Source organism: Hyla sarda, chromosome 2 (assembly GCF_029499605.1).
Source record: "Hyla sarda isolate aHylSar1 chromosome 2, aHylSar1.hap1, whole genome shotgun sequence".
Taxonomy (NCBI): Eukaryota; Metazoa; Chordata; class Amphibia; order Anura; family Hylidae; genus Hyla; species Hyla sarda.
The window spans coordinates 495,053,596-495,069,159 of record NC_079190.1 but is presented as its reverse complement, the minus strand read 5'-3'; positions in this window follow the sequence as shown (position 1 = coordinate 495,069,159).

Below are 15,564 nucleotides of genomic sequence, written 5' to 3'. Positions count from 1 at the left end.
GATTAAAATGATACCCTACTTATATAGGTTTGATTTTGTCGGACTTCTGGAAAAAATCATAACTACATGCAGGAAAATTAATACGTTTAAAATTGTCATCTTCTGACCCCTATAACTTTTTTATTTTTCCGTGTATGGGGCGGTATGAGGGCTCATTTTTTGCGCCGTGATCTGAAGTTTTTAACGGTACCATTTTTGCATTGATAGGACTTATTGATCACTTTTTATTCATTTTTAAATGATATAAAAAGTGACCAAAAATGCACTATTTTGGACTTTGGAATTTTTTTGCGCGCACGCCATTGACCGAGCGGTTTAATTAATGATATATTTTTATAATTCGGACATTTCCGCACGCGGTGATACCACATATGTTTATTTTAATTTTTATTTACACTGTGTTTTTTTTTTTATTGGAAAAGGGGGGTGATTCAAACTTTTAATAGGGGAGGAGTTAAATGATCTTTATTCACTTTTTTTTTTCACTTTTTTTTTGCAGTGTTATAGGTCCCATAGGGACCTATAACACTGCACACACTGATCATTGTTATCCCATAGGGACCTATAACACTGCACACACTGATCTTCTATGTTGATCACTGGTTTCTCATAAGAAACCAGTGATCAACGATTCTGCCGCATGACTGCTCATGCCTGGATCTCAGGCACTGAGCAGTCATTCGGCGATCGGACAGCGAGGAGGCAGGTAGGGGCCCTCCCGCTGTCCTGTCAGCTGTTCGGGATGCCGCGATTAGCCGCGGCTATCCCGAACAGCCCGACTGAGCTAGCCGGGAACTTTCACTTTCACTTTTAGCCGCGCGGCTCAGCTTTGAGCGCGCGGCTAAAGGGTTAATAGCGCGCGGCGCCGCGATCGGCGCTGCGCGCTATTAGAGGCGGGTCCCGGCTTCACTATGACGCCGGGCCCGCCATGATATGACGCGGGGTTACTGTGTAACCCCGCGTTATATCAGAAGAGCAGGACCAAGGACGTACCGGTACGTCCTTGGTCCTTAAGGGGTTAAAGATAGACTTGAGGAGAGGCGACTAGGGGCTGTGCCACCTGAGGGACCCTACCTGAACGTAGTTACTCTGACTTTGGGGACCTCTACACTAGGTACGGTATGTAATACGGTACCTGGACACCACACATGCTCAAAAATGGAGAGCAAGGTGCTAATAAATAAAAAATCCTGTGTAAAATATGTAAGAGTGCTATAAACACGTGCTACATTTTATGCAAATGGGACCTGGGTTACAGGAAAAAAGTGGCTCAAAATGTTTTGACCTTTCACCCAAATAACAATTGTTGGAGAAATATTCCCTAACCAGGATGCCTCCAGTTAACGCAAAACTACAACTCCCAGCATGCCCGGACAGCCTTCGGCTGTCCGGGCATGCTGGGAGTTGTAGTTTTGAAACAGCTGGATGCACCTTGGTTGGGAAACTGCATCGGAGTTTCGTTTGTAGAAGCCATTCCCCCGAACAACCATCTCCTCAGAGACTGTGAAAGAAGGAAAGACAAATATTTAACGATCATCTGTCAACGGCTCTAGATGACGCAGAGTCCGTGTTTTTTTTGTTTTTTATTTTTCAATTGTTTAAAAAAACTTGCTTATCAGGTACCTAAAACAACTTCTGGATTTGTGTTTTCGGATTTTCCACACTGTATTTCACTACCATTGATTTCAGCAGGTTAGCAGAAAATCTGCAATGGCAGCAGATCTGCGGATTTTCTGCCAACCAGGGCCGTCTTTCATTTTGATTGGACCCTGGGCAAGCAATTTTTTTTGGGGTACTCTGGTAGAAAACAATTCAACTGGTGCCCGAAGGTTAAACAGATTTGTAAATTACTTCTATTAAGATATCTTAATCCTTCCAGTACTTATCAACTGCAGTATACTCAACAGGAAGTTGTGTAGTTCCTTTCTGTCTGACCACACTGCTCTCTGCTGACACCTCTGTCCATGTCAGGAACTGTCCAGAGCAGGAGAGGTTTGCTATGGGGATTTGCTCCTGCTCTGGACAGTTCCTGACATGGACAGAGGTGTCAGCAGAGAGCACTGTGGTCAGACAGAAAAGAAATTTCAAAAAGAAAAGAACTTCCTCTGTAGCATACAGCAGCTGATAAGTACTGGAAGGATTAAAGGGGTATTGCTGGCAAAAACGTTTTATCCCCTATCCTTAAGATGTCTGATTGCGGGGGGCCCGCCACTGGGACAACCCGCGATCTCCATGCAGCACCCACATTCTATGCGGGAGCTGCGTCTCCAGTTTCGGAAACCTCCGGATTTCCGGGACTGTGGACGTGACGTTGCGCCACGCCCCCTTCCTTCATGTCTATAGGAGGGGGCCTGATGGCCATCACGCCCCCTCCCATAGACATGATTGGAGGGGGCGTGGCATCACGTCCCCAGTCCCACAAACCCGGAGGTTTCCCGGAGGTTTCTGAAACTGGAAACGCAGCTCCCGCATATAAAGTGGGTGCTGCAGGGAGATCGCGGGGGGTTAAGATCAGACATCTTATCCCCTATCCTTTGGATAGGGGATAACATTTTTTGCCTGGAATACCCCTTTAAGATTTTTAATAGAAGTAATTTACAAATCTGTTTAACTTTCTGGCACCAATTGATTTAAAAAAAATTATTGTTTTCCACCGAGTACTCCCTAAGGCTGGGTTCGCACCACGTTTTTCAAATACGGTAACCGTATACGGTTTTCCGCAAAAAAACGTATACGACCGTATCCAAAACCGTATGCATAGAGAATGCATTGTAAACCGTATTCCAAATGTTGTGTACGGTTGCATCCGTTTTGCCTCGGATACGGTTTTGCCGATTTTTCAACCGTAGGCAAAAATGCTGTCGACCACGTTTTTCCTCCGGTTGGAAAACCGTATGCGAACCGTATGCGGTTCTTTTAACATTGTTGTCTATGAGAACCGTACACAGAATTTCAGAATACGGTTGCACACGGTTTTTCTAATCCGTTTTTGGAGTTGACACATGCGCAGATTGGAATTTCAATAGAACAATAGTAACTTTATTAAATTGCTAGAAAACTAATTCCAACAAAATAGCAAAACCGTTGGCAAAAACTGATGCAAACGGATAGAACCGTACGGGGAAAAACCGTATACGTTTTAATTTGGAGGCATACGGTTGCCTACGGATGCATACGGTTTTTGCCATACGTTTTTTAGCGGAAAACCGTATACGGTAACCGTATTTGAAAAACGTAGTGTGAACCCAGCCTTAAGTACCAGGGCACCAGGATGTACATTTACGTCCTATTTCGTTAAAGGGGTACTCCACTGGAAAACATTTTTTTTTAAATCAACTGGTGCCAGAAAATTTGTAAATGATATATTAAACAGGAACCAACCCCTCAAGACTAGTATCAGTTACCTGATACATGAATAAACTTTAATAATGATGGACTGGATCGTGCTTCAATTAAAAGATACAATTTGTAAAAATATTTTATTTAAAATATAAAATAACGCAATTTGACCTCATAGCACAGGACCCTTGTGCCGAGGAAAACAAATAAACATGGTTATAACATAATAATAAATTAAGAACATACACCGATATCTAGTATTAGTGAAATAATAGCAAATTAATCCGGCAACTTTCGATAATCCGGCAACTGATAGTCCAGAAATGGTCTAAAATCCCGTGAATTATATGAGATTCGGTAGGTAGGTAAGTGATCACTTACCTACTGGAAGATTCCGATCCAGCCTAGAATATCTTGCGCTAAACCTGTACAGTGGTCCCTCAACATACGATGGTAATCCGTTCCAAATGGACCATCGTTTGTTGAAACCATCGTATGTAGAGGGATCCGTGCAATGTAAAGTATAGGACAGTGGTCTACAACCTGCGGACCTCTAGATGTTGCAAAACTACAACACCCAGCATGCCCGGACAGCCAACGGCTGTCCGGGCATGCTGGGAGTTGTAGTTTTACAACATCTGAAGGGCCGCAGGTTGAAGACCACTGGTATTGGAGGTTATACTCACCTGTCCCCGCCGCTCTGGACCGTCACCGCTCGTCACCGCTGCCCTGGATGTCGCCGTCCATCGCTGTCGCCGCGTCCCCGGGGTGTCCCCGCCGCTCCAGCAAGGCCTCTGCTTCCCCGGCATCCTCGCTCTCCGTCGCCGCCATCACGTGCGCCAGAGCCCCGAGGACAGGTAAGTGATCGTCAGCGGACCACACGGGGCACAGTAAAGGCTGTCCGGTGGCAGCTGAAGCAGTCTGCGCTGCCGGATAGCCGTTTATGCGATGGCCCCGACATACAAAAGCATCGTATGTTGATGCTGCCTCTGAGAGGCCATCGTATGTTGAAATGATCGTATGTCGGGGCCATCGTAGGTCGGGGGGTCACTGTACTATTTTGAATCCAGCTTCCAGGCAGCATTTCCGATCGCCTGAGACGTCACACGCCATCAGGATACCACAAGCTCTGCAATAGTTCATCGCTTGATAACATCCACAGCAAAAAGATCTTGGGAGCGGCTTCTATTCTATCCGGTCTGTGGCAGGCAGACCGCCGCGGTGACGCATGCCAGCGTCTTTTACCATCCAAGACTTGCGGACCTCACCATCTATCCTCAGGGGACGATTTGCTGGGACTTTCATCAGGCTGGTAATTATAATCCATTCCCCTACATCAATTATATTGGAATCTCATATAATTCACGGGATTTTAGACCATTTCTGGACTATCAGTTGCCGGATTATCGAAAGTTGCCGGATGAATTTGCTATTATTTCACTAATACTAGATATCGGTGTATGTTCTTAATTTATTATTATGTTATAACCATGTTTATTTGTTTTCCTCGGCACAAGGGTCCTGTGCTATGAGGTCAAATTGCATTATTTTATATTTTAAATAAAATATTTTTACAAATTGTATCTTATCATTGAAGCACGATCCAGTCCATCATTATTAAAGTTTATTCATGTATCAGGTAACTGATACTCAGGGCCGGCCTTAGGGGTGTGCGAGCTGTACGGCCGCACAGGGCGCCATAGCAACAGGGGCGCCGGGCGGCCGACACAGCTCGCACCAGGAAAATGTAATTTGTATTGCCCGACGTGCAGTTCCGGTGTGAGGTGCCGGGCAGGTAACTTCTTCAGACATTCAGCGCTGCTTCGCGCGAAAAGCACTAAATGCCAGTGTAATGAAGAGAACTGTGCCCTGTAGTGGAATGTGACCCTCCTCACAGGGACACAGTTTTCTGCTTTGCAGGCCGTTCCCTCTCATTACATTCCCACTACTCTCCCTCAACTGTGTCCCTATGCGAAGGGTCACATTACACTTCAGGGCACAGTTTTCTTCATTACACAGGGAGGTTTCACTTACCCGGCCCTCCTCCCCATCTCTGGTTGGTTGGTTGGCCGGCCCGAGCCTGAAGAGGGACGTCACACATGTGACATCTCTCCACAGACCCGCACAGGAGGACGTCAGTGACGTCACTCGTCAGGCCACCGTCGGAGAGAAGCGCAGCGCAGGACAGGTAAGTGTGTCTATGTGTGTGTGCATGATATGTGTCTGCATGTTTGTGTGCATGTGTGTGTGCATGATGTGTGCATGATGTGTGTGTGTGTGTGTGTGTGTGCATGATGTGTGTGTGTGTGTGTGCATGTGTGGGTCTCTGTCTGTCTGTCTGTGCTTGTGGGTGTCTGTCTGAGTGTGTGTGTGTGTGTGTTTGAGTCCGGGGGGGGGGGGAGGGGGTGGACCTGCTTCTACATAATGTGGGGAACCTGCTACTACCTAATGTGGGGAGCCTGCTACTACCTAATGTGGGGAGCCTGCTACTACCTAATGTGGGGAACCTGCTACTACCTAATGTGGGGAACCTGCTACTACCTAATGTGGGGAACCTGCTACTACCTAATGTGGGGAGCCTGCTACTACCTAATGTGGGGAACCTGCTACTACCTAATGTGGGGAACCTGCTACTACCTAATGTGGGGAACCTGCTACTACCTAATGTGGGGAACCTGCTACTACCTAATGTGGGGAACCTGCTACTACCTAATGTGGGGAACCTGCTACTACCTAATGTGGGGAACCTGCTACTACCTAATGTGGGGAACCTGCTACTACTTAATGTGGGGAACCTGCTTCTACATAATGTGGGGAGCCTGCTACTACTAAATGTGGGGAACCTGCTACTACCTAATGTGGGGAGCCTGCTACTACCTAATGTGGGGAACCTGCTACTACTTAATGTGGGGAACCTGCTACTACATAATGTGGGGAACCTGCTACTACTTAATGTGGGGAACCTGCTACTACATAATGTGGGGAACCTGCTACTACCTAATGTGGGGAACCTGCTACTACCTAATGTGGGGAACCTGCTACTACCTAATGTGGGGAACCTGCTACTACTTAATGTGGGGAACCTGCTACTACTTAATGTGGGGAGCCTGCTACTACCTAATGTGGGGAACCTGCTACTACCTAATGTGGGGAACCTGCTACTACCTAATGTGGGGAACCTGCTACTACCTAATGTGGGGAACCTGCTACTACCTAATGTGGGGAACCTGCTTCTACCTAATGTGGGGAACCTGGTACTACCTAATGTGGGGGAACTATACTGCACCTAATGTGGGGAACTATACGGCACCTAATGTGGGGGAACTATACTGCACTTAATGTGGGGGAACTATACTGCACCTAATGTGGGGAACTGTACTGCACCTAATGTGGGGGAACTATACTGCACTTAATGTGGGGAACTATACTGCACCTAATGTGGGGGAGCTATACTGCACCTAATGTGGGGGAACTATACTGCATCTGATTAAGGGGGGCAGGGGACTGGTGAAGGGGTACATGGGACTGATTAAGGACGGCCCTGCTGATACTAGTCTTGAGGGGTTGGTTGCTGTTTAATATATCATTTCAAATCCCTAACACCAGTTGTAGGTGTATAACCTCCTTACCTCGACTAGTTAATTGTGAGCTGCACAACCCTTTGTTTTGTATAGATTTGTAAATTACTTCTATTAAAAAAGCTTAATCCTTCCATTACTTATCAGCTGCTGTATGATCCACAGGAATTTCTTTTCTTTTTAAAGGGGTTATCCAGGAAAAAACTTTATTTTATATATCAAGTGGCTCCAGAAAGTTAAACAGATTTGTAAATGACTTCTATTAAAAAATCTTAATCCTTTCAGTACTTATGAGCTGCTGAAGTTGAGTGGTTCTTTTTGGTCTAAGTGCTCTCTGATGACACGTGTCTCAGGAGCTGTCCAGAGTAGAAGCAAATCCCCATAGCAAACCTCTTCTCCTCTGTTCAGTTCCCGAGACAAGCAGAGATGTCCGCAGAGAGCACTGTTGTCAGACAAAAAACAACAACTCAACTTCAGCAGCTGATAATTATTGAAAGGATTAAGATTTTTTAATAGAAGTAATTTACAAATCTGTTTAACTTTCTGGAGCCAGTTGATATATATATATATATACCAAAGAACAAAGAGAGCGGCACTCCAGATACGTGTAACCCAGTGAGGGTGTATTTATTCACACATCTGTAGGAAAGCGCAACGTTTCGGCTCCTAAATAGAGCCTTTCTCAAGCACTTGCTTGAGAAAGGCTCTATTGAGGAGCCGAAACGTTGCGCTTTCCTACAGATGTGTGAATAAATACACCCTCACTGGATTACACGTTTCTGAAGTGCCGCTCTCTTTGTTCTTTGGTGAATTTTTTGGGGGCCTGAGTCGGACCCTGGAGCTGAGCACCCGACGGGATCTGGAATCCTTGGCAACAGCCACACATGGTGCTTCTTCATCTGGATTGTTTCTCATATATATATATATATATATATATATATATATATATATACACATAAAAAGTTTTTTCCTGGAATACCCCTTTAAATTTCCTTCCAGTCTGACCACAGTGCTCTCTGCTGACACCTCTGTCCATTTTAGGAACTGTCCAGAGTAGGAGCAAATTCCCATAAAAAAACCTCTCCTGCTCTGGACAGTTCCTGACATGGACAGAGGTATCAGCAGAGTGGTCAGGCAGAGAGGTAATTCAAAAAGAAAATAACTTCCTGTGGATCATAAGAGCAGCTGATAAGTACTGGAAGGATTAAGTAAAAGTAATTTACAAATATGTTTCTGGCACCAGTTGATTTAAAACAAAAATGTTTTCCAGTGGAGTACCCCTTTAAGGGTGTGCATAGCACCTGAAATGCATCATGTGACACCACTTGTTCCCTGATAAATTGTGGGGGATTTATAAAAACCTGTGTAGAGGAAGAGCAGGACAGTTGCCCATAGCAACCAATCAGATCGCTTCTTGCAGGTTTTGATAAATTTCTGCCATCTAGTGTGAAAATGCTGGAAACATGTGCAGTGTCCCGGTACAGGACCTCATCACATTTTAAGCTAATGTGACCCGAGTGACAGGAAAAAAATGCCTCAAAATGTTTTGACCTTTTACCCAAATAACATTTGTTGGAGAAATGTTCCCTAACCAGGGTGCCTTGACTGGGAAACTGCATCAGAGTTTCTTTTGTAGAAGTTATAACTTCGAACAAACTGTGGTGTCCCGGTACCGTATTGCATACCATACCTTGTATAGTGGTCCCCAAAGTCAGAGTTACTACATTCAGGTAGGGTCCCACAGCTGGGATAGCCCCTAGTCGCCTCTTTTGTAATGTCTAAATGTATATATTTAATATAATGTATATTAGTACTTACCTTGGTAGCGTCACAGGACCTTCAGTCATGTGACTATGTTAATTCCTCTATGGTATGTTGGAGGACCTTTGGAGGTCCTTGGGTCACATGATTACCCATAACTCCTTGTACAGAAGATTGACAGTTGTATGGACCAGTGAGCTTTAGTCCAGCCCCTGCCCATATAAGGGAGCTGTAGCCAATGATCGCTCTCTTGGGTTGCTGCTCACGTGGATGCCGGACTATTAGGACGGATCTGCGCAACTTTCAAAGAATCGCTAGGCCAGAAACCTGCCGGCCTCAGCCTGAAACTAAACTGTGAGTTAAAATCTCAATCTCCGCTAAAGCTAGCGTGATTACTGGACCGAATCTAAACCCCTAAATCCAGTGGATCACCGCAACAATTACCTCCCTAAGCTCAATAGACTCACGAGGTCCCAACCACATGTCAAGTTCTAATAGACTTTGTTATATGGACTGTTCCTGTTCATTATTGCCTAAAATCTTCAGTAAAAGTTCCGACAAGTTTCTGCAAATCTCCGGTTGTGGACAATCAATTATTTCCTATCTCCCTATCGCTTTTGGGAAGGGTGGCGGTAGGACAAGCATACAGAGAATAGCCCTCACCTTGGCATCACGAATAGAAAGGGGCAATTATCAGCCAAACAGATTTCCTTCTTGGTTTCTGCAGCCAGAATTAAGTTCTCTACAGGATGGGGGGTTAAGTAGCTGATCGCGGGGGTTCGACTGCTGGGGCCCCCTGAGATCACCGGGACCGTACCCCGTCCTACTCACTCATGCACATGGAGTGCATGCCGTCTAGAGGTAGACATCACGCACTCCTGACTGAGTGGGATGGCGTCCCATTCAGGAGAACATGGGGGGGCCCCAGCGGTCAGACACCCTGCGATCAGCTACTTAAAGGGGTACTCCACTGGAAAACACTTTCTTTACAATCAACTGGTGCCAGAAAGTTTAACAGATTTGTAAATCACTTCTATTAAAAAATACCAATACTTATAATACACAGGAAGTACTCCAGTACTACAGTTGATAATACACAGGAAGTTCTCATCTTTTTGAATTTGTTTTCTGTCTGACCACAGTGCTCTCTGCTGACACCTCTGTCACTTTTAGAAGCATACAGAAAGCAGGTATCCCAGCTCAATCCCTGGTCTGGATGCTGGGCACGGAGTGGGTGTAGACCTCACCTGGAATAATCACGAGGCAACCGGTACAGGAAGGAAGTGACGCGTTTCGGCCAGGTGCTGGCCTTAGGCCAGCACCTGGCCGAAACGCATCACTTCCTCCCTGTACCTGTTGCCTCGTTGATGTGAATAAAGCCGTATCTTCCTGAGCTGAGCTGGAGTTCTTCTCTTTCTTTCTGTCACTTTTAGGAACGCAAACCACTCTTGCTCTGGACAGTTCCTGACATGGACAGAGGTGTCAGCAGAGAGCACTGTGGTCAGACAGAAAGGAAATTCAAGAAGAAAAGAACTTCCTGTGGAGCATACAGCTGCTGATTGGGAATTTTTAATAGAAGTAATTTACAAATATGTTTAACTTTCTGGCACCAGTTGATTTAAAAAAAAAAATAATAATTTCCAGTGGAGTACCCCTTTAACCCCCCATCCTGTAGATAGGGGATAACTTAAAGGGGTAGTCCAGTTAAGTAAAATATAATTTTTTAATTCCCTCATGTAATGATAAATATATGTGGTGTCCCGGTACTGGACATGGTCCTGTACCTTGTGTCGTAAGTCCCCATAGTCAGAGTTCCTCCGTGCTGTTAGGATTCTCTTAGCGGGATAACCCTCAGTCACCACATAAAAATGTAATTTATTGTATATAAATAAGGTTACTTACAGGACCTTAGGTCATGTGATTTATAGTAAATGTGTTATGCTAAAGTTAAGGACCTTTCAGGTCATGTGATTTAGTCATGTGATGTACCACAATCCTTTGTAATAGGACTGACAGGTTTGGGGAACCAAGAAGCTTTGAGCCTGCCCCTTCAGATATAAGGGCACTGTTACCCAATGATCGCTCTCTTAGTTCTTGGTTGCTCAGCAAGCAACAGTTCTTTCCCCCGGGATATGACAGCGAGCGGAGCTCTGTGCAAATCTACAAGACTAATTAGGCCTGAAGCCGATCTCTTCAACTTCTTGATAACCGTGAGTCTACCTAACTCCAATTCAGCTAATTCTACGTGACTACTGAACCTAAAGCAAACCCCTAAATTCAGTGGAACAGCGTAAATCAAGCCTCAAAGCTTATTCCCTACAAAGTCCCAACCAATCTGTGAGGAGCCTAAATACCGGTCCTCTTGTATAGACTGTTTGCTGATTTCCTCCTGCATAAAATCTGCAGTAAAGTTATTTCCAGTTTACTACAATCCTGGTTGTGGACAATCCTTTATTCCTCCCTATCGTTCCTGGGACGGGTGGCGGTAGGATATATATGCAAAGGAACCCGCACCCTGGCGTCACGACAGTTAAGGGTTAATGCTGCACCCTTTCATCACTGCACAGCTACACTCTATTCACCCTACACCCCCCAAGCTACCACATATATCTTCCCAAGCAAGGATTTATAAGTAATGCACCGTTGCAGAGCTTTATAAAGCACAAATCAGAGCAAAATGCAGCAAAAGGATCTATCCTGCGTCCACTCTGTCTCGGCTTGGTTCCCCTAACTGCCTCTGAGACGGAGATCATGTGACTTTTATGCTGTCTAGGGGGCGTGGCTTGTAAGTTCTGTCTCTGAGTCTGTGTAAGCCACGCCCCCTAGAAGCATCTGCACAGAAGAAAGATCTGATAACTCTGAGGGAATAACGGAGTTAAGAGGCTTGACTGCAGAAATCTTTAGCTGAGCGGAGGAGAGAAAGAAGACGACGCTGTGTCAAATGTGGGGGAAGCAGGAGAGATCTTGATGTGTGATGAGACAAACTGTGTCTCTTATGACTGTTGAGACTTATTAACTCTTCAACCCTCTATAACCCCCCCCCCCCCTTTGTTTAAATAACTATATACAAATAACTCACACTGACACCTTTTAACTTTTTAAATGGGTGGGAATCGGCCACAGCTTATTTATTATAAATATATAAATAACCAAAAATTATAAAAACACGAACAAGGCACTCTTTGGCTTCTTGCCAACCCGCGAGGTACTGCCGCACCGTCCTGTGCGGAGGTCTACCCCGGGTTGACCCGCTTCTTCTATCTTCCTTCCGCCACGGAGGAGAACAGTTATACCTACACTGGGCTCCGACCCCCACCCAATAGGTATAACCCATGTTCAATCCCATCATGAAGTCCCGCCAGAAAGATATCGAGCCCGATATCGGAGAGATGGACACCATCCGCCCTGAGGAGATCCCTGTTGTCCCCTTCCAGCTGCGTATGTCGGACTACCACGCCGGAACGGAGACGCGCAAAACGAGACATCCGCGCTTTCAGCGTCCGGCGTGCTCTCTCCACCGCCGCGGGTCCCGCGCACCATGCCACACTGCACGTGGAACGATCTCGGACCACACCAGGAGGAGCTCCGAGAAGAAAGTGGGGAACCTCACACAATCTGCCCACATCATGGTGAGGAGCTCCGCCAAAGGTGTGGAACAGAGATCGTTTCCGCCAACATGTAACACGTGCAGCACCGGACCCCGGGCAGCCCGACTGATAGAAACCACCGCGGCTAGCACTTGGGGCCACCTCAACCCTCCGATACCACGCCAACAAAGCTCCACATCCCGAAAACCAAGGAAAAAACCGCCAGGATGCACCAAAGCCCTCTGACTCGCCCGGAAGACATAAGAATGTCCTAACACCCACACCACCGGCCGAGGGCCGTCTGGAAAAGAAACATCACAAATCAACCATCAAGTCAGGGCGAATATAACACGCATAACATGCAGAACGCCAGCGCCAAACTCGCTGCTCCTCAGCCTCCGGCAATCCCGCCTTGGCCGCCTCCGTTGCCGCCCCAATCCGAAAAGAGTGAGTCCCAAACTCACGAAAATTCAAACCCACCAAAGAAAGACAAAGCCGGAAAACTGACAAAAACTGAAATTGCGTGAGCGCAGAACCATCCGCATGCATCAAAAAGGCCTGGCCCTGCGGGCAAGCTTTGCCAGCCACCGCATACAGCACCAGCCAAGAGCCCCTCCCCGTCTGATCCATCTTCGACCGCCGAATGTGCAACCGAACAAAAGAGTCGCCCAAAAACACATCCGCCTCCCCCAGACCTCCAGGGCGGAGACGGGAAGGAGGGAGCAGCTTGCCAATCCGCATCGCCCCGAAAAAAGCAAGCGCAAAAGAAGCGGAAAACAAAACCGACTCGAAAGCGGACGAACAAACGCTGCGTGTCGCCGCCACCAGCCGACCCAAAAGAGGGTATGAAACAGGGCGCCGAACATCAAGGCGGACCCACTCCCGGGCCCAATCCTTAAGGGCCTGACGGACTACAAAATACTTGGTAACATCCGCCCAACCCAGGAGCTGAAAATAAAACGCAATCCCAGCAATACGCCGCGCAGCAACCGTGCCAGACACACCCTTGTCACGCAGTGACAGCAAGTAATCCAATGTAACCTCCAACCTGGCCGGTCCCACAGTGGAGACATCACAGCCACCCACCAACTCCAGCAACTCAGCCCACGCCTTACCGTGTGAAGACCACATTGCTGGCGCCACAGAGGAACGCACCAGGGACATCAAACTCCACACGATGCCCCACAGGCTGTCCAGGCTCGGGAAGCCCTCCAAATAAGCCTGCGGAAGCAACATACGAAAGTCCTGCCAAAGGAAGCGAGAAAGAGCGTCAGCCACTTTATTCTCAACACCTGGAACATGTTGGGCCCTGAAATAAATGTTAAACTCTAAACAGCGGAGCACCAAGTGACGCAACAAATCCAGCACCAGGGGAGAACCAGAAGACAGGCAGTTAATCGCAGTGACCACCCCCATATTATCAGACCAAAAACAAATTTGCCTGTCACTGAAATCATGTCCCCAGAGCTCCACTGCCACAACAATCGGAAACAGCTCCAACAGCACCAGGTTACGGCAAAACCCAGAGGACCGCCACGACTCCAGCCACTCGCTGGCACACCACCGAGACCCGAAAACAGCCCCAAAACCAGCCGAGCCCACCGCATCCGTGGATAGAGAAAGCTCGGCGTTCGTCACAACAGGGGACTGAAAACAAGTACGCCCATTGTACAAATCCAATAAGCTCAACCAAACCGAGACATCAGCTTTCAGCGATCTCGGAACTAGGATGCGGTGACTCGGCAACTTCACCCCCTTGGTAGCCAAGGACAACCTGCGAGAGAAAACCCTGCCCAATGGCATCCCCCTGCATGCAAAATTCAACAGACCAAGCAACAACTGAAATTGTACCAAAGACACCTTCCGCGCCCCATGGAAACCCAACAACAGCGAGCGCAACCGCTCCACTTTATCCGAGGGAAGACGGAAAACCATTGCCTGCGTGTCAATCTCTATACCCAGAAAGGACAACACATTACAAGGACCCACCTTCTTTTCCTCGGACAAAGGGACACCAAAGCGACCCATGAAAAAACGGAAAGAGTCAAGCAAAAATTGGTACACATCAGAACCTGCAGGGCCTACAAACAAGAAGTCATCCAAATAATGCGTCACCGCCGACGACCCGCACTCATACCTCACCACCCACTCCAGGAAAGAGCCGAAAAGCTCAAAATAGTGGCAAGATATGGAGCAGCCCATCGGGAGGCACGCATGATAGTAGTACTCCCCATCCAAAAAACAGCCCAACAAATGATGACAATCAGGGTGAACGGGCAGAAGGCGCAATGCAGCCTCCACATCAGATTTAGCCAGCAAAGCTCCCTCACCAGCCTTTGGCACCAACTCAACCGCCCGATCAAACGACACATATTGCACAGAGGAATCCTCCTCCGTAATACCGTCATTGACCAACATGCCAACTGGGTAGGATAAATGATGAATCAACCTGAACTTCCCCGCCTCCTTCTTAGGAACCAAACCCAAGGGTGAAACCCTCAGATTCGGGAAAGGAGGGGACGGGAAAGGACCCTCCATCCTACCCTTGCACACTTCCTCCGACATCTTGGCCCTCAAAACATCCGGGTGATCCCTCGCAGATTTGAGGTTAGGAGCAAAATGGGGGGAACTGTCAGACAAAAAAGGGATGGGAAAAAAAAAACGAAAACCCAAACGCAATTGCCCGGCCGCCTCCTTATTAGGATAAAGGTCGAGCCACGGCCCCATCGCGACCACGCTCACCAGGATCCTTCTGGTCACTTGGGGCAGGGGGCCTGCCGGGCAATTTGGAACCTGGACGGGGGCATTTAACAGCTGCATGGGCTCCACCGCAGGAAAAGCACTCATGCTTGTATTTGCACAGCCTAAAGATCCTGCAATGGCCCTCGTTAAAGAACCCAGGCCTGGAGCCCTATCCAGCTGCAGCAGCCCCGGCCTGAAAGGGCGCCTGTCTGGGGGACAACATCAAGCGAAGCCACACATCAGTTACTTTAACCCCCTAACCCATCTCTGGTTGAAGGGACAGACGCCGCCTGAATTCCTCGTCGTACTGCCACCACGCGGATCCCACGTGTAACTTGTACGAGGAGTGAATCAAGTCTTGATAAACAAACAACTCAGCGCACCTTTCAGGATGCCTCTGGCCCATAACACACCCAAAAACACTAAATGCCTGCAACCAATTAGACATAGTTTTAGCCACCCAAAGGTCTACGTTCCTTATCCACGGTATGTTGTTCCGCGGACACGAGAGACCAAATATCCACGTACCCATTCACCCAGATGTTTTCCTATACCTC